The 23,943-nt window shown below is 40.4% G+C and overlaps 1 long non-coding RNA gene across 1 annotated transcript; it reads right to left on the bottom strand.

Annotated features, from left to right (window-relative positions):
* Positions 1-2,045: 2,045 nt before the first annotated feature.
* Positions 2,046-23,468, bottom strand: LOC120228322. Its single transcript, XR_005527462.1, has 4 exons — positions 23,405-23,468; positions 22,699-22,830; positions 4,782-4,913; positions 2,046-2,292 (listed from the first exon to the last, which is right to left on the bottom strand). It is a non-coding gene; the product is annotated as an uncharacterized LOC120228322 (long non-coding RNA).
* Positions 23,469-23,943: the final 475 nt, after the last annotated feature.

The following is a 23,943-nucleotide window of genomic DNA, read 5'->3' as shown; positions in this document are numbered from 1 at the left end:
GACATTCATTCTCAAAGATGATGAAATAATTAAATAGTAAGTAAAAACAACCTGGAAATTAATTGCTCATTAGACCTTTGTAACCTATATTAAACGAGATGAGTAGCAGGTACATAGGAATTCTTACCTACTAAGGAAAACTATCAGAACTTTATTTCATTTTTAAAGTATTATGCAGTATATTCTAAAATGAACTCAATCAGATATGCTGTTAAAGGACTATGTTAGTCAAGGTTATTGTAAATAGTTTCTCTGAGCGGAATTTTTGCTGTAATTCAGACAATCCAAGAACTGCAAGCTCTAAACTGGGTTGTGAAGTGGAAGAGCTATAGAAGCAATTCCAGTGTTCTTTCTCTTCTTCCACGTGGAACGGAGCCCCAGAAAACTCCAGTGGGTAATGAAAGGCCACACATCATGGTTGTGACAGAGCCATGGCCAAATCAGGTGTTTATAAATCTTTGGACCCACCATTTACTGGTCCTTCTACTGCGTATGTTACACTGTCTCTTTAAGATGATGAAAATCCTTGAATCTTTGGCCATCTGTAATACTCGGTTTCTTGGTATTGAGGGGAATTTATCCCAAGGAGCACCTCAGACATGAAGATTCTCTTGGGTGTAACTACAGGGAGCAAATGGCATAAATGGTTCAGTTTATATAAAAGTAAGAAGTCTGATATGATTAAACTTTTTTTTTTTTTGTCATTTCAGTTTGTTTAAGGGAGTATTATTGGCTCTGTGAATGACAGGAAATTTAGAAATGCTAAGTCTGTTTTTTCTTTTTTATTTATTTTTTTGCCTCTTGGTTAACCACTGAATCAGACTACTGGATTGTAAAGCTTCCTAAAGTAGGGAACAGGTTCCTACGGTTTTATTATTTGGCCCTAGGACATCCATTGTGCTTTCTACATAATGAACTCTTTCGTTTCTGTCTCTCTCCCTTTGTCTCTCTCTCTCTCTCTGACAAACACACTGAATAGTTAAATGTATCTGTAAGTGATTAAATGGATAAAATATATAGTTATACCTGAGGGCTATAGTAAAACCTAAGGATATGCCTAGACTTGTCAAAAAGCCCTGAAATTGGGTAAAAATATTTGAAGTAAAATTTAAGATTTCCTACAACCCAAGACTCCAAGGTATTTATAGAGCAGAAGTGATTAAATGTGTGCACTTCATGCCATGTATAAAATATCTATGGCGGTGTGATGTGGGATACCCTAAGTGGGAAATAGTCCAAATGTCCATCAGTAGTAGAATGATGAATCAATCAAACAGAATTCTACATGGCAAGAAAAATGAAGGAACTATGGGATGCCTATTTGGAGTTCAGTATGAGGCAACAGAGTCAGACACTTAACCAGCTGTGCCACGCAGGTGCCCCAGCAGTGATTTTTAAGGTGCTAAAATGTGATTTATAACTCATTTGGGAAATAAGAGATATATTTAATGACACTTTTCAGTGCATCGTTCATATATAAAAATGTTGAATAAAAATTTGAAGGCACCTTAGGAATTGTAGTGAAGGAGTGGTTGTGACCATTTAGAGATGACAATCACATTTTAGGGCCACATTTTAAGGGCAGAGTAGTTTATCAAAGGAAAGAGCAGTATAGCTAATGGAGTAAAGAAAGACCCTGGTGAGTGCAGAGAACTGTGAACAACTCATGGGTCATTCATTGGTGGATGGATGTTTCTATCTTGAACCTGGCGGGATAGTAGTGTACTAAGAAAAAAACAAATGAACAGTGGAGATCTACTTGAGGGAAAAGAACATGAGTAGTTAGTGCATGCACAGGTTGAAATGCATATGGGAAACCAAGGGGGGGATTTTTTGTAGGCAGTCACATGTGTGAGCTTGAAACTCGTTGCACATACTAGACCAAAAACTGGTTCTCCATAGTCATTGCACATTAGGAAACCTTTAAAATTAGAAGGAAAAAAAAACCCCGCAGGCCACACTTCCTATCAATTAAATAAAAATTGTGCATATGATATGGACATGATTTTATTTATTTTTTTATTAATAAAAAAAGACCTCCCAAGTTATTGTAAGGTGCACTCAACTTTGGGGACCACTGGTCTGCAGTTCATAGTGTGATGGTGTTGGATCATCTGCAAGTAGATTATAGTTGAAAACACAGAAATGAATGAGGTCATCCAGGATCTGTATATCACAGCCTCCCATCTTCCCTCTGCTTTCCAGATCAGCCCGTGTCACTACATCGGGACCATAATACTGCCGAGTGGATCATGTCAGTGGGCTCTCCCAAACTCTGGCTCTTTGCAGTGTCTGTCAATGGGAGATGTTGAGAAAAATCAGGAGACGGAAGGAAGGTGAATACATTTATTTCCTGAGCTCCTTCTCTACTAGGTCAGTGAGTCATTGAAGATGGACTATAGTTCTCTCTTAAAGACCATACCTCTCTTTGGGAGTCTCTATACCCTCTCATTCCTGGACTCTTTCAGGACTAAGGGTGCTGAGATCCCCCTCCGGATGCTAGCCCTGTTGATCTCTCTAAGTCCTGGCTACCCTTTTGTAGATAGAATCTTTTCCACGTGTCTCATTAATTTAAAGCTGTGGAAGTTTGCCACCTGTTTCATGCTATGCCCTCGGCTGACCAGGGAGCGTAAGACAGGTGTGGGCTAAAGATGGTGTCAAAGGGAATGATGCTCTTCACAGGATGAGTAAAGGAAGGGAGAGAAAAGGGGAGCCAAGTGATGAGGAGACCCAGTGAGGGTGTTGGTGATAGAGTCAGAAGGCTTAGAGAGTTTAAGCGTAAGGAAAGAAAAACGTCCATCACGCTGGTCATGGGAGGCTGCTTCCCGATGAGTTTGTGGTGTGCAGACAGCAAAAACCAGGTGACAGGAGACCAGGGCATGAAAGCAGGTGGAGAAGTGAAGACGAGTTATTTGCATTTGATGACAGGAGGGAGAAAGAGTTGGGAGTGCATTAAAGAGACTTATTTATTGATATTGCCAAAACTCTTAATGAAAACTATGTTCTCTCTCCAGTGGGCATGACAGAATATGAATAACTCTATTGGGGTGTGTACAATATACATAATTTGTCTCATAGGATTGGATTTTTGTCAGCACCTCAAGAAAAAACACCAAGGAGTTAGGTCTTGCTTTAAAAAATGCACAAAATCGTGAGGCGCCTGGGTGGCTCAGTTGGTTAAGCGTCAGACTTTGGCTTAGGTAATGATCTCATCATTCATGAGTTCGAGCACTGCGTCTGGCTCTGTGCTGACAGCTCAGAGCCTGGAGCTGCTTCAGGTTCTGTGTCTCCCTCTCTCTCTGCCCCTCCCCTGCTTGCGCTCTGTCTCTGTCAAAAATGAATAAATGTTAAAAAAAATTTTGAAAATGAGCAAAGTCATAAAAAGACAAAATACAGAAGAGGTGCAAATAAAGCCCATCCTGTGCCACCTATTCCAAAGCGAGTCCTGGATCAGTCAGGTCAGCAGCGACCTGCACCTCTGGACATCCTTTGCCACCCTGTCTCCCCTTCTCTCTGAAGACATTTGCTAAGGTGGACTTTCTCTGGAAGGGTGTCTTAGGAAACTACCCTAAAATCTTGTGTTTTACAGATGATCGTCATTAGGTCACTCACAGTGTCTCCTTTAGGACAGGAACTCTGAAAATCATGCCCTTTAGTATTTAGGGCAGATTGCTTTCATTTCAAGTCAGCTAGCTTGCTTTTTACACAAGGGCGGTGCTTTTGGAGACTGCTTATACTTTCCAGTTACCCCTCACTGCCAAAGCTTCAAGTTGACCTTGAATGTCCCTGTTAGGAAGGGCACTAACTTGTGAGGCAAATTTTGTGGGTTAGCTTTGTTTCTGGCTTTTTACTTCATAAAAAATTCAATTTACTTACCTCAGTTTCATGATTTAAAAAACAAACTTATTTTGCTTCTTTACCCATAAAGCAAAATTATTTTTTTTTCTGTTTTTAAGAAAAGGCTCAATCTAAAGGGGTAAATAAATAAACCTAATGATATAAAAGGGCATGAAAACTGAAGTACTAGATGCTGGTTCCTGGTTTTGTGTTTGGAGCTGTGGGCTATTTCCCCCCGCTTGTTTGCCCTGTGATTACTTTCTACTCAGTCACAACACAGTTACACCTGAGCCTGTGAAGTGATCTCCATCAGCACGTGAAGGGGAGAACTGGCTGTTTCCTTGATTTAAATTCATCCATCACAGCAGTCAGTCTTGACAATTCAGCCCACTGGTTTGTCCACATTTATGAAATTAACTGACCTATTGCCAAATCCCTCCCCTCTTCTTATTTCTTTTGTTTCAGAGGATTCCAAAAGAAAGAAAAAGGAAATGAAGAAAGAGAGAAGGAGGGAAAGAAGGAAAGTGGGAAAGAAGGGAGGAAGGTGGGAAGGGAGGAAGGAAAGAAGGAAAGAAGGTGGGAAGGAAGGAAGGAAGGAAATCAAGATTGATTTAGCTTTTTGATTCAGCTTACAGATAGCACTGAAGGTCTTGGCAAAAAAGGAATGTAGAATTATCTGAAACTTTGCTATTTGTCTTTGTTTGTTTGTTGTTTGTTGTTTGTTTTTTGTTTTTTGCCATGGACTCTGTCCTTAGTCCATATGCTTTGTAAATGAACTGTTACCATAATGTGCAGTGTGTAAGAGTATAGGCTCTGGGAATAAAACTAAAGCCTGTGTGTTTGTGTGTGTGAGAGAGAGAGAGAGAGTGTTCCATTGATTCTTCATGATGATGATTTGCTCTTAACAAAGAACACATATATAAGGTCATATAACATGGATATACCATTAATCCAGTTGAAGATGACACTGACACCATTAGGTCAGGCGTGAGGAGTTGTCTGAGATGGACAGGGACCCAGGAGGCTGGCAGGCCATGGAATGCCGTAATCAGCTATAGGCACACATAGATTCATCACTGTCAGGAAAGATTTTGCCACTGTCAGTGAAAGATTTTGAAATGGGGGAAAGAAAGGATGGGAAAACAAAACAGCTTCCCATCTATGGCAGCATAATCTTCCAGGTTATCTCTTGTTGTGTTTGAAACTAAGTAGAAAGGAACTTCATAAGTTGCAGATAAATGACAACAGTTAAAGTCTCCTCTGTCCATAGAAATGCAGATGAATTTTAAAAATAATCTATATTTATTTTTGAGAGATAGACAGCACCAGTGGGGGCGGGACAGAGAGAGAGGGAGACACAGAATCCGAAGCAGCTCCAGGCTCTGAGCTGTCAGCACAGAGCCTGATGCGGGGCTTGAACCCACCAAATGAGAAATCATGACCTGAGCTGAAGTCAGACGCTTAACCGATTGAGCCCCCAGGGGCCCCAGATGAATTCTGTCTCAAGAAGGGACACTGGTTCCTGGACGTGCACACCCCCCCCCCCGAAAAAAGCCAGTTTTGCATTTATTTTTAAATTGATTTCAGCATTTCTAATTTCCCTATCCAATAGAGGAAAAATACTTTTCTCTTCTGTCCTCTGTGTTTTTGGCTAGGGCCCCCTGTAATGGATGATTCACAGGAAAAAAACCACACAAACTAGCCTAATAACCTGTCTACCTCCTGTATATATGGAAGACACTCAGGAAAACACCGAGTAATTCCCTGATGCCCCAGATCATCACCTTAAACACTCTGCAGTTAAAGACAGATCTTGGAGGTTGGGGTCAGTGTTAATGGGAGGTCACCAGGAGAAGCACAGGAAATTGAGATAAGGGGTCAGGTTGTTTGAAGACCTAAGTCATTGCCATCTCCATTGATAAGAGTGTTTAGAGATTGAATCAAGCCTCTCTTCCTGGTACAGAGAAGGAGACACTTATTAATAGAGATTTCCCATATAACTGGAAGTATTACTTAACAAATATTCTGTACCTCTACCCTATTTTCAGAGACTTTCCTGTGCCTGTAGTCTCAAGAATAATCAGCCTGAAACAATCAATATGCCGAAAAATGTATATTGTGGGGCAGGAAATTCTCCTTTTCACTTATATGTGGGTGTTTCACGGTTAGAATTTCACTTCTGACCAATTGTCGCATCTTACTAGTTTCCTCATGAATTATCGAGTTAAACAACATATTTGGCGTGCTCTTTGGATACATGTATGGATTTCGTGATACTGCATTTAAAAGAAAACATTCTTGAACATCAACACATTTTCTTTTCAGTAATGCTCCTCTTTGTACTTCTTAAATATCATGTTTTAGGGTGGCTTAAAAGCATTGCAGCAGAGATTTATTTTAACCATCATTTTATCTGTTCTTTAGTTACGAGTGATTTATTGTTAAGAATAAATGGAGCCAATTATATATATCTATTATAAAACAATGCATTGAAAATATAGCATTTAGTGACTCAGTGGATGGTTTTTCCATCATTTGTAATTTATAAACCAATGGCATTATAAGGAAACAAAAAACTGCAAGGACAATTAGTGGCTGGTGGTGCTGAAGAGACACACTTAAGGAAGAAATCTGGGTGGGGGCATGTGGCTAGATGAAGGCAAAGCTTCAGTGAAACAACTAATTTTTACAAGTATCAGCACGTTAAGACTAGGCTTTCTGGGGAGATTGTTGGAAATTTCCTTGAGAAGTGGCTGTCTTATTTTAATCAAATGATATGCAGTGCATTTGAAACTGAGATATATTTGTGCCTGAGATTATAGGAACATAATGGTGTAGGAATTCATGGAACGCCATCCCTAGCGTCCATATTCAACCCAACTAAGAAGGATGCAGAAACATGCATTTATTCTGTTGCTCAAGTGCCTGATTAAGGAATTCCACAGACCCATCAACAAGTCAGACAAGGGCTTAACAACAATCCTATTTATTTGTTTGTTCTTATAATATTAACAATGTCTATAACGTCGGTCCAATCAGATTCAAGGTCTAAATGACAAGACTTTGATTTTTTTTTAAAATATTTTTCTTTATTTCTAGGAGAGAGAGAGAGAGACAGCATGAGCAGGGGAGGGTCAGAGAGAGAGGGAGTCACAGACTGAAACAGGCTCCAGGCTCTGAGCTGGCAGTCAGCACAGAGCCCGACGTGGGGCTCGAACCCACGAACCGCGAGATCATGACCTAAGCGAAAGTCGGACGCTTAACCGACTAAGCCACCCAGGTGTCCCAAGACTTTGATTTTTGACAGACCTTTGTGGCCCACAGAGTATGGTCATTGTTTTCATTGAATTAGTTCTTTTGGTTAAAAAAGAGGAGGTGATTTTACATAAAAATTGGAATTTCCAGCATCTGTTTAGAAATTGTAAGATTTCCCAGTTCTGGTCCATATGTTCCCATGGTGATGCCATGTACAGAGGCCTCCTTTCTTTCTTTCTTTCTTTCTTTCTTTCTTTCTTTCTTTCTTTCTTTCTTTTTTCTTTCTTTCTTTCCTTCCTTCCTTCCTTCCTTCCTTCCTTCCTTCCTTCCTTCCTTCCTTAATTTTTTTAAATGTTTATATAATTTTGAGAGAGAATGACAGAACAGGAGTGGGGGAGGAGCAGGGAAAGAGGGAGACACAGAATCTGAAGCAGCTCCAGGTTCTGAGCCGGCAACACAGAGCCCGACACGGGGCTTGAACCCACGAACTGTGAGACGATGACATGAGTCGAAGTCGGACACTTAACCGACTGAGCTGCCCAGGTGTCCCAGAGGTGATTTTTCTAAGGCTGGGCCTGGTATGTCCACAGCCCTGTCCCTGGACTGACATTGACCATATGACATTTCTAATTATTGACTTGGGCTGTTGTTTTTCTTATGGTTAAGAGAAAAGTGAAATATTGTTGGTACCCATGTCTCTGCCAAAAGGGAAAATCTGAAGAACAGACTTAGATGGCCGCACAGAATAAATGGGAAAAGGGATGCATGATGTAGTTTTATGAATGGGAAAATAAATTCCAATAGAATTGTTTTTAAATCTACTAGAATGAATGGTGCTGCAGCCAAATGCCTCAAAACACTTTGGCAGTAATAAGTCTCTCCCTTCCCCTGGGGCAATGGATTTGGCCTTTCCTGGTTAAGGACAAAACTCCATGCTTGAGACCTCTTTCCGTGGTTTCAGTTCATTTGCATTTTTAAAGTTTATTTATTTTGAGAGAGAGAGTAAAAGAGCTTGGGAGGTACAGAGAGAGAGAAAGAGAGGGAGGGAGGGAGAGAGAATCCGAGGCAGGTTCTGCGCTGTCAGTACAGAGCCCAACGTGGGGCTGGAACTTATGAACCGTGAAATCATGACGTGAGGCGAAACCAAGAGATGCACAACTGACTGAGCCACCCAAGCATCCTCAAAATTATTTCCTTAATGCCTAACATCTCAGTGACATTTTATAGGATCAGAATATAAATACAGGAACAATTGTAGTGTAAACGTCCAAGAGATGTTTAAGGTGCCACTGTGATGATGTCTCTTGAACTTTATCAACCAAAGTCACCTTGAATATCCCCCAGGACAGAGACCCCAGTAACTTGTGTGCAGTTCATTTCACTAATGTGCATTTGTGGTTGTTATAAAATCATTTTTATATTCATCTGAATCAACTGATCTATGTTCCGCACACTAGAACAACACAAACTTACTATTTTAATTCCTGTGTAATCGCCCTTTCCATTTTTGAAAGCAATTACTGTGGCTCCTGGATTTTTCTTTTCCTGCCTGTTCTTCCCCATGTGATGGCAGTTGCAATCTACTCACAGTAAACACTTCTCCAAAGATTATATAAACCACAGAGATTCAGCTCTGGTTATTGTGAAGACACAAATTCATGATCAGAAATGCAGTTTAACTTCTTAGAACCCACAGCCGGCACTTGGAAGCCCCAACTGGGTACCTTTCCAGACTCTCTTTTGTGTTTCCCTTGACTTTTATCCACAACCCGTTCCAAAAGCCCTGGGCATTATTGTGGCTTTAGTCTCTCAGAGGCACCAGGAGCAGTTAACCCTTTATCTTTTTTGAAAGTGGGCCCTCCTTTTGGAGACGGTAATACCACAATTTTCTTGTTTTTCTTCTACAGTTCTGACTATTCCTGCTTTGTCTCCTTGGAGACATGTTAATGAGGGAAGAAGTAAGATGTTATAACCAGCTCCATGAGAATTTGACATACAGAGATATATATCCTCTGGGGGGGGGTAGATAGGGTGCATTTATAGTGTTATGAACAGTAGTTATTGGCACACCAATGGAAGGAAACATTTGCATTATTAACACTTTGTGGTAACTTAAGCTCTGCCTCTGCTGAATTGTAGGACAACCAAAGATGCAGGTTCCCATAGAGTCAGATGATCATTCAGAGGTTCTGGGCTAATTCCCAGCATGTTACTGAGAGAACACCCAGCAATTTCTACTGCCTGTTTCCTGAGCTTCTCCACTCTGTCGAAGTTAATCTCCGAAGGATTCTTGATCACTAGACAAACCTCACTAGATTTGACTTGATTATTTACATAGAGGCAGCCGAATTTAAATTAACCATATGGGCATCCTTGAGTTTGCTTTGGAGATTAAAATCAATTAATTATTGAGCTGTTCCTAAGGCCAAGAAGGAATGTAGCGTCTGGGAGTTTTCATGAAGAATCCTGGATTGAAATTCTAAAGGCTTTTGTGATTTGCTGTTCCAAAGCTGGAAAACCAAAGCAGACTTAGCCTGCATTTCTGGTGCATTAGAATGAATTCCTCAAATTAGCTAAGGTTTGTGATGTGCCAGGAAGTGACCCTTGTGACCACATGAGAACCTGGAAGCCTGGTACCTGAATGCTTTTCCAGAAAAGGCTCTGAGGCTTTGGTGCTGCCCATAAAGTCAGCCATGTTACTTAACAGGGCTAGTGGGCCTGATTAAATGAGAGTCATTTCAAATATGGCATGCCAAGTGAGGCGTTGGTTGCGCAAATTGTCCAATTACATCCCAGTAAAATGGAAGATAGATTCTTAGAGAACTTTGCAAATATCCACAGAGCATTTCCATGAAACCTGAGGAGGCTCAGTGAAGTTTCTGACTTGTGAGGAGTTAGTAAGAATCAGATGCCTTTAAAAATGGTTTATATCATCTTCAAATGCAGAGCTTACAAAATTGGGGGTTAGATTTGCTTCCGAAGAGGGGAGGGCCTTTGTTATATATGATTTAAAACATGGACATAACAGTATCAATATTCTCCCAAACTTTCCTTTCCCTTATTAGGCCCCACCTACAGAATTTATGCTTGTTCTATGGATTTCCCCTTCCATGAAGGAAATCTACTTTGGGATCCTCAGGTGTCCTGGAAAGCCTGGTTTACTGCTATGGTCTTAGAATTATAAAGCACTGTTGTAACCAAACCAAGTTTGATAGGAGCTTGTGCCTTGGTGACTCACAGATCAACTACCTTGGTGCTGTCGCACGGAGGAAACTTTATGTGCAGCAAATAAAGAGGTCACCGGGAATAACTTCCGACACCATGACTCTCTGAGCAGAGGTGAATGGCTTTCTCTTATTTAGGGTTATGATGAACATTTAGATAGAGCAGACTTGCCATCGGACATAGAGGTGGGCAAGCACTTTAACGAAACATGCAGATATATACATTGTATGTTGGGTGAATGAGACTTGGGCTCCTCCTTGGACAGAGATTTTCATATTATAATGATGTAAAGGTAATGGTCAGTCACTTCAAGGGTTGCTTCATGGTCCATCTGTGCAGGTGTGAGTTGGGGCTTAAGTGCAAGCTGGCCTGGCTGCTCTTGGCCTCCAGAACTCTTGATCTTGGCCATTGCTGTTGCTTGAGGGGTAGTTTCGTTTTCCATCACCGGAACTTATGCCCCTCAGGTCTTTTGTCTGAATCAAGAGATGAGCTACAAAGAAAAACTCAAGGAAAAAATGTGGAACAGAGGTCAGTGAGCACAGATAGGTGGGCAGTAAAGGTCAGATCTGGGTGTCCAGCTGGTGACAATGGACCATTTGGATCATCTAGAAGCCTATATACAAGAGAGGTATCAATAATTAAAAGTCCCTGGGTATAGACTTTTCCACGAGGCTCTGAGAGTGAGGATCTGTCTTAGTGAAGACATAAACACTGGTGTTAGGCTTATATCAGAGCCTTCAGGTACATAGTGGTGTAAAAAGAAACTACCGGGGCGCCTGGGTGGCTTAGTCGGTTAAGCGTCTGACTTTCGTTTGGGTCATGATCTCGCGGTTCGTGGGTTCGAGCCCCACGTCGGGCTCTGTGCTGACTGCCAGCTCAGAGCCTGGAGCCTGTTTCAGAGTCTGTGACTCCCTCTCTCTCTGACCCTCCCCTGCTCACGCTGTCTCTCTCTCTCTCTCTCTCTCCTAGAAATAAATAAAAACATTTAAAAAAAAAAGAAAGAAAGAAACTACCTATGGATTGCAAAAACTGAGTGCCTGTAGGTAATTTATTATAATAGCTAATAATGTCAGAATGGAGGAAAGGGGGATTCTCTACTGGGGTACACCACACAACTATTTTATAAGGGTTTGGTAATGTTTCCTTGAAGCTAAGAATGTATCATGGATAACCAGAGAATTGGCAAATCTCTAGAGTCTTCCCATAAATTGTATACTTTCTCAAATATTTATGTTAATAATTGTTACGGGCAAAGTTATGTCCTCCCCGAAGTTCATACGCTTAAGATATAACCTCCAATGTGGCTGTGTTTGGAGATTGGGTCATTAAGGGGGTTATCAAGGATAAACAAGATCATAAGGTTGGGGTCCTGATGTAATGACTGGCGTCCTTACGAGAAGAGAGACCTCAGGAATGTGCATGCATACACACAAAGGCCCTTCTGAGCGCACAGTGAGAAGGTGGCCTTCGGCAAGCTAAGGAGAAAGGTCTCACCAGACCCCAGCCTTGCCAACACCTTGATGTTGGACTTCTGGTCTCCAGATTTCGGGGAAACATGTTTCTACTATTTAAGCCATCCAGCCTGTGGTACTTTGTTATGGCCGCCTAAGCAGGTTAATACCCTAATAGTCTCCTGCTTAAACTTCATCTGGTGACACTGTAGCACCTCCTTGGATTGAAAAACTTTTCCCAGGCAGCTCTTCCTACAGTGTTGAGGCAAGTTAAGAAATACGGAATATGTCAAACCAAATTATTCCTACTGTCTTTCTTTTTATGAGATAAAGAACACATCTTTGTGATTACCCAGTGACCCCTAAGATTAGTTTTAAGTATAAGAGATATACAAAATTTTGTTTTTCCATAATTTAGGATATAGTCTTAGAGAGGCATAATCTAATGAATGTATAGCAGAACCCAAATTAGTCTGCCCAAAGCAGAACACATCACTGAGACATCAAGTGTGCAGTAGGGACAGGGTTTATTCATGAGGCAGCCAAACCAGGAGAAAGGCAGGCAGGCCTCAGGTCCCCACCCCCAATGTGGGAGAGAACAAGGTTTTTATAATCAGAGGGGTGGGGATTGCATACATACTGATAAAAGGGCAGGAGAACCTAGGACCATTTATAAGGAAAGAAGGGGCATGTGCATTGAGGAAACATACATGGTGCACACTTTCCATGTTCACTTGTGGGGGTGGGGGCTTCACATTAGAATGAGACACGATCCAGCCCCTGATGCCAGGATGAGAGAACCAAGTCTAAAAATAATATATTACTTTAATTTGCCAAAGATTTGTTCAGTTTTATGAATGTGGAATCTTAAAATGTTTCTGAAGTCCATGTTTTAATTTTTTTAGTGTTTATTTATTTTAGAAAAAGAAAGTATGAGAGGGGGAGGTACAGAGAGGAAGAGAGAGAGAAAGAGAAAGAGAGGAAATCCCAGGAAGACTCCAAACTCTTGGTGCCGAGCCAGACATGGGACTCGATCCCACAAATTGTGAGATCATGACCTGAGCTGAAATCAAGAGTTAGTTGCCCAATTGACTGAGCCATCCAGGTGCCCTGTGAAGTATACATTTTAATTTTTTTTCAATCTAGTCTGTTTAAATTATTAGAAGTTCATTTTTTGAATTTTCCTTGAAGTTTGGGAATAATAGTTACATTTAGTGCTCATTTGTCTTGATAAGCTAATTGGAATGGTTTTTAAAAAAAAAATTAGGAGAAAGGAAAATATTTCATATTCACAAGAAGTCAAGCTGTTGTTTCATCACAGACACGAGGTTAGAGAGCTCATAATTTCATTCAACTACTTCAGCCACAGGCCAAAAATACAGGCAAAGATACAAAAATTTATTAGTCCACATCAAAGAGCTGTGTTATTTCCCAATGCATATGAAATCCTCAGTTGACTTGAGCTCACGCATAGAAAAATAGACAGTAGACCTACTAAGTGAAATTATCTTTCATCTTTCACTCAAAAAAAGAGGAGTTCTATAGAGATACTCAAATTAGCAGATCATAAAGCCAAATTCCTAATTGTTTCCTCCAGTAAGGAATACATGACCAGGAAGTAGTAGCCAGGCAAGTAGCAAAAAGTAGGCAAGAAACAGGGTTAGCAAAGTGAAAACTCTTATTGCCACTTGTGATCCTCTGTGGGAATCAGGAGCCTCAGTTCAAGACTGGTTTAAACCAGCCATCAGCTACATTCTCTAGCAGCTATACTTAACTGGCTTTTGTTAAGTTCTCAGCTGAGCCTTTTGATGGATGATCTACCTCTATACCTGTTAATACATAATTTTCAAAAAGGTAAAGTCATGATTCTCAAATTTAAAATAAACACACCCAAATTTTATTTAACTTACCAATTAATGAGGGAATCATTAAGATGTTGAAATCAGCTCACACAAATTTATATTTTCAACTCCCGCCTCCACTGACCCAAACCCTTTCAACGATTGCTTATTTGACATTCTGTCTGGATGTCTTAAATGCCTCTTGTAATCTACTGTGTCCCAAAGGGAATTCATGATTTTCCTTCACAGACCTTGTCCTGTTTCCTCTGCTTCTGACTGTAGTTCACCTTGTCAGATTGCTTATGCCAGAAATCTAAGACCAATACTTGAACACTCCTTCCGATACCTGTATGTGTCATCAGGTCCATTCTGTTACAGCGTTTGTGGATTTTTTCCAAATATCCCCCACTTTTGTCTCCTATTGTCAAAACCACCTTGGCTGATACTCTCCACTATAATCTCTGTTTCACAAATAAAATTTCACACGGCTTAAGGGTTAGCGTCTTTTCTGCCCATTGCCTTTGCTACCTTGAGCATCCTTTTATCCATCCAGATCATTTCTCATATATTAGCCACAATGATACTTGCCAAGTGTAGATCTGGTAATTTATTCCACTACTTAAAGCCTTTGATGATTCCTCATTGTTGTTAGGTAAGACCCCAACCCTCTGCCTGGCCTGCAAGGCTCTCTGATTCTTCTGCCCCTTACCTTTCTCTTCTCTTCATTGTCATTGTGAACCAGGCTCCTGCCCTTTTTGGCTCAACCTTCACTAATCTCTTTACGTGTCTTTCACTGTCTTCCCATTGCCGGAACTTGCAGGTGCTCTTTCCTTGTAATGTTTTTTCTAACTCTCTCACTAGGGTTCATAGCTATAATCATTCAAGTTCATCTCATTTCTTATGTTGTCAGGGCTCTCTTCCTTGAGTGCTAAGATAAAGCCAGATACCACCTGCCTCCCATGGCACTTAAAAACCATTGTAATCTTATACTGTCTTGCAAAAATGTGAGTGTTTTCTCTATTGCTCTGTAAGTTTCAGCCATGTTCATTTCTATGTCTCCTATTACTAGAGAACAGTGTATAGTGAGTGTATTTACTGAATTCCTGAAATGTCTTTTATGCTCACTCTTCTGTGTAAGATGGTGGGAACAATAATATCACCCTTCATACAAATATTTTTTGGGAATTATTCGAGAATGCATTCAAACATTCCTTGAGTTCGGCTCAAGGATTTCCATACCTCCTGTTCAGATTTCCTTCAGTCTCCTGGATACTATTCATTTGGGCCTCTAGAGCATTAGCCGCTTTAAAAAAATCTCTGACTTTTGCTGTTACCTGACTATCACATCAGTTAGGACTAGATTCACTCCTCGGTAACAGAAAAGTGTTGTGGTGGTGGATTAAACACAGAGTATTTCTTTATCTTGTGCAACAAGAAATATGGGGTAAACAGGCAAGATCTTAGCAGCAAGAAAGTAGAGCCCTTGTAACTTCCTGTAACAAGGGGTTAGCACCTCTGGGTGGGGAAACAAGACAGAGAGGAAGTGGCCTCAATAAACTCTGGCTTTCCTAAGGAGGAGGGAATACCAAGTTTGTAGCCTTCACGGTCTCCATGGCAGAGACCGACAAGGCAGTAGGGAAGGAAAGAGAAGGTGGATCCATCCCCTGCAAGTGTCTGCTCTGCAGATCTGGGTCCCTGGTCTTGTTTACTGTGAAGCCAAATGGCCGTGCCACCCATGCAGCAGGGTGTGCCACCGGCTCCCCATCTTGGTGACGCGTGAGAAGTTAGTTTTGCCTTAATTGTTATGAATATACCATTGCAGATCACCATCTTGCACAGTTCTGGGAAATGAATGTTGCTTCCTTTTGGTACAGAGCCAGACCATCTGAAAGACTGTCTCTTGTGGACAAATACCAATTTGGAGCTGGTGTGAAGTAAGCATTTTCAGCAACAAAAGAAATACCTCTCATTTTTGAACTGCATAGGCAACTCAGTATTATTATTATTTTTGAATTCTGAAACTGCAGCCTGACAAGAGAGAGAAAAATATTTTCTTTTTTGAAGGCAGCCAAGAAGAAAGGCTATTCTCATTTGTAAAATAAGAAGAGATGATATGTTAAAATAAGCACACTGTGACCTTAGTTTTGAGCCCAATACTCTCTAGAAAAAAACACTTCTTTTAAAGTGAAGGGAAGTTACGAGAGGCCCCAAATGAAGCCATTTGTACTAAGCTCCAAGTCACCAAATGGAGACTTAATGGCTACCTTAGTTACAGTCCTGCCTTCCCAGGAATGGAATCTTCCTTGACTCCGTCTGGAATTACCTGATCAGCACTAGCAGGTAGATAGACCCCAGCCATCTCCTAAATAGGAAGGCGACCTTGCCACACAGAATGAGCTGTCTCTGCTAGAATGGGATCTCCTCGCCCCACCCCTTCTACCTGTGAAAGTCCTTCGTTTTACACAGCTCTTCAGAGCTTCTTTCTGTTTGCTTCGAAGGGGATAAACCATCGATCCTTAATAGTTACATTACATCTTTAAGAGTTAGTTAAAATTTACTCCGCTAATTTTTTTTTTTAAACAGATCTGGCACTCCTAAAGGGGCTGGAAGCTTCTCCCGCCCTCACTTTTCCTACCTTGCCAACTCTATTATCTGAAGCTATGATACTCCATTCAAATTCACTGTATTATTTTCGTTTTTGTAATAACACAATATGAACAACAAACTCTGTAAACCCTAGAAAAACCAAGACAACAAAGTACAAAATATTTATTATGGAGCCAAGTTGTCACTTGGTACTCATTATGCTGCTGCAAATAAACCAGAATCATTGGGTCAATGTGGCCATTTTGTTATTCATCAGTGTTTCGTATAGACTGACTGAATGTTTGACTATTGCGGTAAGAGTAGAATAATGAGAAAAGGTGCCTGAAAATCACTTTCTTCTGTTCCTTTTCCCTATAATTTTCCTCTTTCACAGATACGCCACTTTGTTTATTTTTATTTTGTAAAAATAAACATTAAGTTTTGAGTATACATTTACAGAAAAGTCAGAACAAGAATGCAGAATGCTCTCACACCCAGCCTGGCTTCTGCTTTTATTAACATCCTACATCAGTATGGCAACTTGTTCTAATGAGTGAGCCCGTATCGATATATCATTTTTAACCAAAGTCCATGTTTTATTTAGATTTCCTTAAACTTTTCACTAATATATTTTTTGTTGCTATTGTTTTAGGACTGTATTCCAGATACCATAGAACTTTTGATCATCTTCTGTCATTAGGCTATTCTTGGCCATGACAGTTCCTGAAATTTTTCTTATTTTTTTTCTTATTTGTTTATGTTGAGAGAGAGAAAGAGAGAAAGAGTGCAAGTGAGAGCCCATGAGTTGGGGGGCGGGGGGAGCAGAGAAGGTGGCAGAGAGAATCCCAAGCAGGCTCTTAGCATTAGCATAGAGCCCCATATAGGGCTTGAACTCATGAACCCTGAGATAATGACCTGAGCTGAAATCAGGAGTTGCACCCTTACCCGACTGAGCCACGGAGTCACCTCTTTCTTGTTTCCTACGACCAACAGTTCTGAGGAGTATTGGTCAGGTTTTTGTTTTGTTTTGTTTTGTTTTGCTAGAATGTCGCTTTCTGGAGATTTTTTTGTATGTTTTCATCACTGTTAGATTAGGCTTAGGCTTTTTAGGAAGGAAGATCACAGAGGCAAAGTACCGTGTTCATCGCCTCATATCACAGGTGCGTATCATGGATGCGGCTTACAACCACCAATGTTAACATTAATCACCCAGTGCAGGAAGTGTTGGTCACGTGTCACCAGTGTTACTGTTTTCCATTTCCAGTCTGCAATTTTTAGAAGAAAGTCACTCTGAATACACACTCATGCCTAAGGAGTGGAAAATTATGCTCCATGTTCTTGAAAACAAGGCATCAATATAAATGATTTGAATTTCATCTTGATGAGAGATTTATCCTTTCTCCCCCATTTATTTACTTATTCGGTCATATTATTATAAGTAAAAATATATGACTTACATTAATGTGGATTCATGGATATTTATTTTAAACTGTGGGATATAATCCAATCCCACTGTATTTATTTTTGGTCAAATTGTCACAGCTTTGGCCATTTTGGCTCTCTCGGCTGGCTGCTGTGTCCTCTTGATGGTACTGTGAATTTTCGGAGCACATTCTCTTTCTGACACTTCAACATGCTCCAGGCTTGTTCTATATATTGCCGATCCCAGCTGTGTCTCCACGTTTTTGATAAAAGCATAATGTCATAAATCTGCTATTACAGTATCATACAAAATAGTTTCACTCCCTCTGCCCCTAATCCCTTATTCTCTCTCATTTCCATGGAACCTATTGCAACTATCAATCAGTTATCATCTCTTTTGTCTTTCCATAATGTCATAAAAATGGGATCATACAGTATGTAGCCTTTTCAGACTGGCTTCTTTCATTTGGTAATATTAATTTAATATTCATCTATATATGTGTATGGGTTGATAGCTCTTTTTTTTTTTTTATCACTGAATAATATCCCATTGCATGGATGTACCACTCTTTATCCATTTACCTGTTGAAGAGCATCTCAGTTGTTTCCACTTTTGAGTGATTATGAATAAAGCCACTATAAGTAATTGTTGGCTGGCTTTTGTGTGGACATGAGTTTTCAAATAATATGGTTAAATGCTTAGTAATATGGTTGCGGGATTGTATGGTAAGGATTTGCTTTGGTTTGTAAGGAACTGCCCATCTGTCTTCTAAAGCAAATGTATCATTTTGAGCTCTTATCAGAAGTTCATGAGAGTTTCAGTTACTCCACAACCTTGCCAGAATTCATAGTCTCAGGTTTTTTTTTTTTAGACATTTAATGTGTAGTGATTATTTCATTGTCTTAATTTGTATTTTCTGTTGGCAAATAATGATTTATTTGTATCCTTCTTTTACAAATTTGTTTATCTTTTTGGCAAAGTTCTCTTCAGAAATTATGCCCATTTTTGGGGGCGCCTGGGTGGCTCAGTTGGTTAAGCGTCCGACTTCACCTCAGGTCATGATCTCATGGTTTGTGGGTTCGAGCCCTGCATCGGGCTCTGTGCTGACAGCTCAGAGCCTGGAGCCTGCCTCAGACTGAGTCCCCTCTCTCTCTGACCCTCACCTGCTCACACTGTCTCTCTCTTCCTCAGAAATAAATTTTAAAAAAAGAAAGAAATGCCCATTTTAAAAGATTGTGTCTCTTGGTGGATTTTAGAAATTGTTTGTATATTTTACATATAAGTCTTTTATTAGATATGTGTTTTGCAGTATTTTCTCCCAGTCTGTGACTTGTCTTTATTCTCTGAGCAGTGTCTTTCTCAGAGGGTTTTTGATTTTATTAAAGTCCAACATATTTTTGCTTTGATTGTGCTAGTGGTGTTGTATTTAACACTCATCACTAAATCACAATGATTTCCTTCTGTGTTTTTTCTGAATGTTTTATAGCTTGCATCTTACATATGTTGTGATCTACTTTGAGTTCATTTCTGTGTAAGGTCTAAGGTTTTTTCTTATTTGTTTGTCCTATTTTGGCATGTGGATGTCCAATGAATCCGATATCATTTGTTGAAAACTCTGTCCTTTCTTCTTTCAATCATCTTTACCCCGTTGTCAAAGACCAGTTGACTATATTTGTATGTATTGATATCTGGGTCTGTGCTCTGTTCCATTGATCCCAGTGTTTGTCCTGTGGCTAATACAGTTCTGTCTTCATTATGGTAGCTTTACAGTAAATCTTGAAATTGGGTAATATGAGCCCTTGGACTATCTTCTTCCTCTTCCTCTTCTTTTTCTTCTTCCTCTTCTTCTTCTTGTATATTGTACTGCTTAATCTAGATATTTTGCCATTTATATAAACTTTAGAGCTGATTTGTTGGAGTGCCTGGGTGGTTCAATTGGTTAAGCGTCCGACTCTTGATTTCAGATCAGGTCATGATCCCACGGTTCATGGGACAGAGCCTGGGGTTGGGCTGTGTGCTGACAGCATGGAGCCTGCTTATAATCCCCTCTCTCCCCCCCTCTCTGCCCCTCTTCTGCTCATTCTATGCTCTCTCTCAAAATCAATAAATAAACTTGAAACAAAAAGAATTGATTTGTTGATATCTGAAAAATAGCTTACCAGGATTTTTACTGAGATCACAATGAATGTATAGATAAAACGGTAAAGAATTGACATTTTAAAAATGTGGATCCTGGGGCACCTGGGTGGCTCAGTCGGTTGTGCGTCCAACTTTGGCTCAGGTCATGATCTCACTATTAGTGGGTTCGAGCCCCGCATCGGGCTATGTGCTGACAACTCAGAGCCTAGAGCCTGTCTTCGGATTCTGTGTCTCCCTCTCTCTCTGCCCCTCCCCCACTCATGCTGTGTTTCTCTCTGTCTCAATAACAATAAATATTAAAAAAATTAATGTAAATCCTTCTAATCAATGAACATGGAATATATCTCCATTTACTTAGATCTTTTTTGTTTTATTTTATCAGTGTTTTATGTACATACAAATTATACCATATATAAATCATGTACATATTTTGTTAGATTTATATCTAAATATTTCCTTTACTATATGCTATTATACATGGTGGGTTTATTTAATTTCAAGTTTCGGTCTTCATCTCTCATAAGTAAGAAGGCAGTGAGCTTCTTAATATCAGTGAACTCCACAGCCTTGCTATGCATACTCGTATTTCTGCATAAGCAGGTCGTGGTTGTGTCTGTGTGGATGAGGTGGCATTTGATCCTGTAACCTCAGCTCTTTGACGCATCCCAGAAGATTCAGTGAATTTTCTTATTAGGGCAGGAGTGAGGAAGCCCTAGGTTTCCCATGTCAGGGTATAAACTGAAGGTTCTCACATCCTGCTTCTAAAATTTCTTACTGCTTTCCTACTCCTATATGTTTTGTTAATGTTTGTCCTTGAAGTTTTAATTGTTTATCTCTATGTAATAGGAAATCGACAGAGGCAGATGGTAACCAAATACAAGTGATAATTATTAGAGTTCTAAAGACCATTGTGAATCTACCTAACAACAACAAAAAAATGGATGTCAATCATTTGGAAGCAACTCTTCATTTAAACAATTAGGGGCATTCCATTTCTTTCTTTCTTTTTTTCTTTCTTTCTTCTTTTTTTTTTTATATGAAGTTTAGTATGAAGTTCTTTGAACACGAGGAAAATATTTCCTGTCAACTTCTGAGCTATTCGTGCTTTTAGAGTAGAAACACAGCAGGGGATCGATGGAAGATATATTTGAAAAAGAAAAAAAGGGGGGTTGTGGGCCACATTTAACGTAGGACACTTAGGCATGCACACAGGCATGCTAAAGTGATTAGTGCCTCAGTCGAGCTCGCACGAGGAGGACAAAGAGCGGCTCCCAGAGGGGACAGTGGCTGCTCGGCCTGCCATTGATACTTCTCTTCCATGTGGGCTGGAACGTCAAGTTCTGCTGAAAAGGATTGCCCATCTGCACGTAAGCCGCATGACTAGAACACATGTAGAATCCGTCCGGAGCCACAGATGCTGTGGGACAGCAGGAAGGACTGACTTCAAGATGAGAATGAAACGGGGCCAATCTTCAACCCTGCAAGCCACACAGCATTCTCCCCTCCAAGTTTTATTTAAGGCCACTCTGGGCACTTTGCTGCCTTGGGGTCCCATTTTAGCCCTTGGGAGAGAAGGGGCATCAAAACGTGTGCACGTGGGGCAAGAATGTGTGTGTGTGTGTATGTGTGTGTGTGTGTGTGAGGCTATGTTATAACAAAGCAATATCATTTAGAGATTTAATAACTCTCATGAAACTTGCTGTACCCCTCATAATTTTCACGTGTGCATAATTTACCCTATTGTATTCATTATTACTACATTTAACCCTAATGATTTTGTTTGTAGATCTACAAAGAAATCAAGTAAACAGAGGCGCCTGGATGGCTCAGTCTGTTAAGCATCCAACTTGGGCTCAGGTCATGATCCGATGGTTTGTGGGTTCGAGTCCCACACTGAGCTCTGTGCTGACAGCTCAGAGCCTAAGCTTGCTTCTAATTCTGTGTCTCCCTCCCTATATCCCTTTCCCACTCATGCTCTGTCTCTCTTTCTCTCTTTCAAAGATAAATAAACATTAAAAATTTTTTTAAAAAGAAATCATATAAACAACACAAATCACGTAAGATCCAGTAATTCTACATCAATAGAATAGCTAACTGGAGCTACTCTGATTTAATTACCTCTTCTAAATGGCCAAACTACTGTAGTTATAAATCCTTTGATGGGCAAAGTTGTTGTCTTTATGCATTATTTATTTAAATAAATATACTTCATTTTAAATAATACTTTATATTTATTTAAATAAATATGGCTTAAAGTATATCTTAATACATTGTCATGATATATTCCGTAAATATTATTTCATGGATTCCACAGCATAAGAGACTTTTTCTACTCCTTCCCTCTGTTAACTGTGAAATGTTATGTCACGCTGGGAGCCCAAGCTCTGAAGTGGTGACAGACACCATCCAAACAATAGCAGAATCCTCCTGTGTCTGAGAGCCATGATTACAGAGTGACTTTTCTATCTGAGTGAGTCATGATCATAGCAAAACAATGGACCATCTTGTGGTTTGTCCAAAAGAAGGCGACTGCGATAGAGTAAAAAAAGAACTCCCGATCTGAGATCAGAGGAGCCAGTTAAGTTTAAGTCTAGCCATCTGTTGGTTAAATGCCCTATTCTTGGTTTCGGCTCAGGTCATAATCTCACAGTTCATGGGTTCAAACCCCATACTGCTCAGTGCTGATGGATCACAGCCTTCTTGGGACTCTCTCTCCCTCTCTCTCTCTGCCCCTTTCTTGTTCTCTCTCTCTCTCTCTCTCTAAGAATAAACTTAAACCATTTAAATCTAGCCCTTACTATTAATATATATATTAATTAATTAATTGTGTGTCATCTCTCACAGGTTCTGTGGTTCTGGAATTTGGAAGTGGCTTAGGTGGGTGGTTTTGTTTTGGGATCTCCCATCAGGTGGCATTTGAGCTGGAGGCTGGGTCTTTTACTGTATGAAGGTCGTCCACATAGAACAGTGGTTTCCCAAACGTCTCATTCGCAGGTTGTTGGGAGGAAGAATCTGTTCTTCACCGTCACCTTGATGTTCTGCACACCTAGCAACTGGCTTTCCAGAAACTGAGCTGTGCAAGGAAGAACAAGAGGCAAACCACAATGCCTTTTATGACCTAGTCTTAAAGTCACACATCATCAATTCTACATATCCCATTAATTAGAAGGAAGTCACTAAGGTCAGCTACTCTCCAGTGCAGAAGTAGGTCTGTATTAGCATTGGACATGAGGAGTGACACAGTGTATATGGGTGTTTATATATATATATTTTTAAGTGTTTATTTATTTAGAGAGAGAGAGAAAGAGAGTGTGCGCACATGCTTGAGCAGGGGAGAGGCAGAGAGAAAGGGAGAGAGAATCCCAAGCAGGCTCCACGCTGTTAGCACAGAGCCTGACGCAGGGCTCCATCTCCCAGTTCGTGAGGTCACAACCTGACCCGAAATCAGTAGACACCTAACCAACTGAGCCACCCAGGCACCCCCATATGGGTGTATTTTAAACCACAACAGGAGCTATATGATCTTGAGTAATATAGCCTCTCTGAACATCAGTTTCCATCACAAATGAAAATAACGGTATATACCAAGGAGACTCATTGAGGTAATTAAACAGGATGACGCACATGGCACATTTTGTACACGTTACCTGCTTTATGAATATAAGATATAAGCAGATGCCAATATCAGTGCACCATCAATGTTGTTTTCTCATGGACTTGATAGATGTTGAAGACATCTTGTATAATGACCCCCACGTTGGGCAGGTGAAGGAAATGTGTAAATCTAGACTGTCATTGTATACAACACCCTTGGCTACTGTAACCACGGAGAACAATTGTTTTCTAATGAAGACTTAATTTCCAGAGAATAAGGGACAGTTAAAAAATCAGAGTCGTTTATTTTTTCAGTGGCTTGATTGAATTGTGTTGTTTTCCACACATGACAAGAGGTGGGCGACAGGCAGGCGATGCGAGGCTGGCTCAGTGGCTGCGGCTCTGCGGGCATCAGGGACTCAGGCTGTCTGGGCAGTGCTGTCCCAGCTTGTCCCCTGTTACCTTATGCTGCTGTCCTTGAAAAGTGTGCCTGCCTGCCAGGTACATGCAAGAGGGACAGAGGACAAAGAGGGTGTGCCCAGGATGCCTTGTTTTGTTTTTATTTTTCTTTAGTGTTTATTTATTTTGAAAG

Source organism: Hyaena hyaena, unplaced genomic scaffold (assembly GCF_003009895.1).
Source record: "Hyaena hyaena isolate Hyena2069 unplaced genomic scaffold, ASM300989v1 scaffold_22, whole genome shotgun sequence".
Lineage (NCBI taxonomy): Eukaryota > Metazoa > Chordata > Mammalia > Carnivora > Hyaenidae > Hyaena > Hyaena hyaena.
The sequence above is the reverse complement of the archived record's forward strand: the minus strand, read 5'-3'. Positions and strand labels throughout refer to the sequence as shown.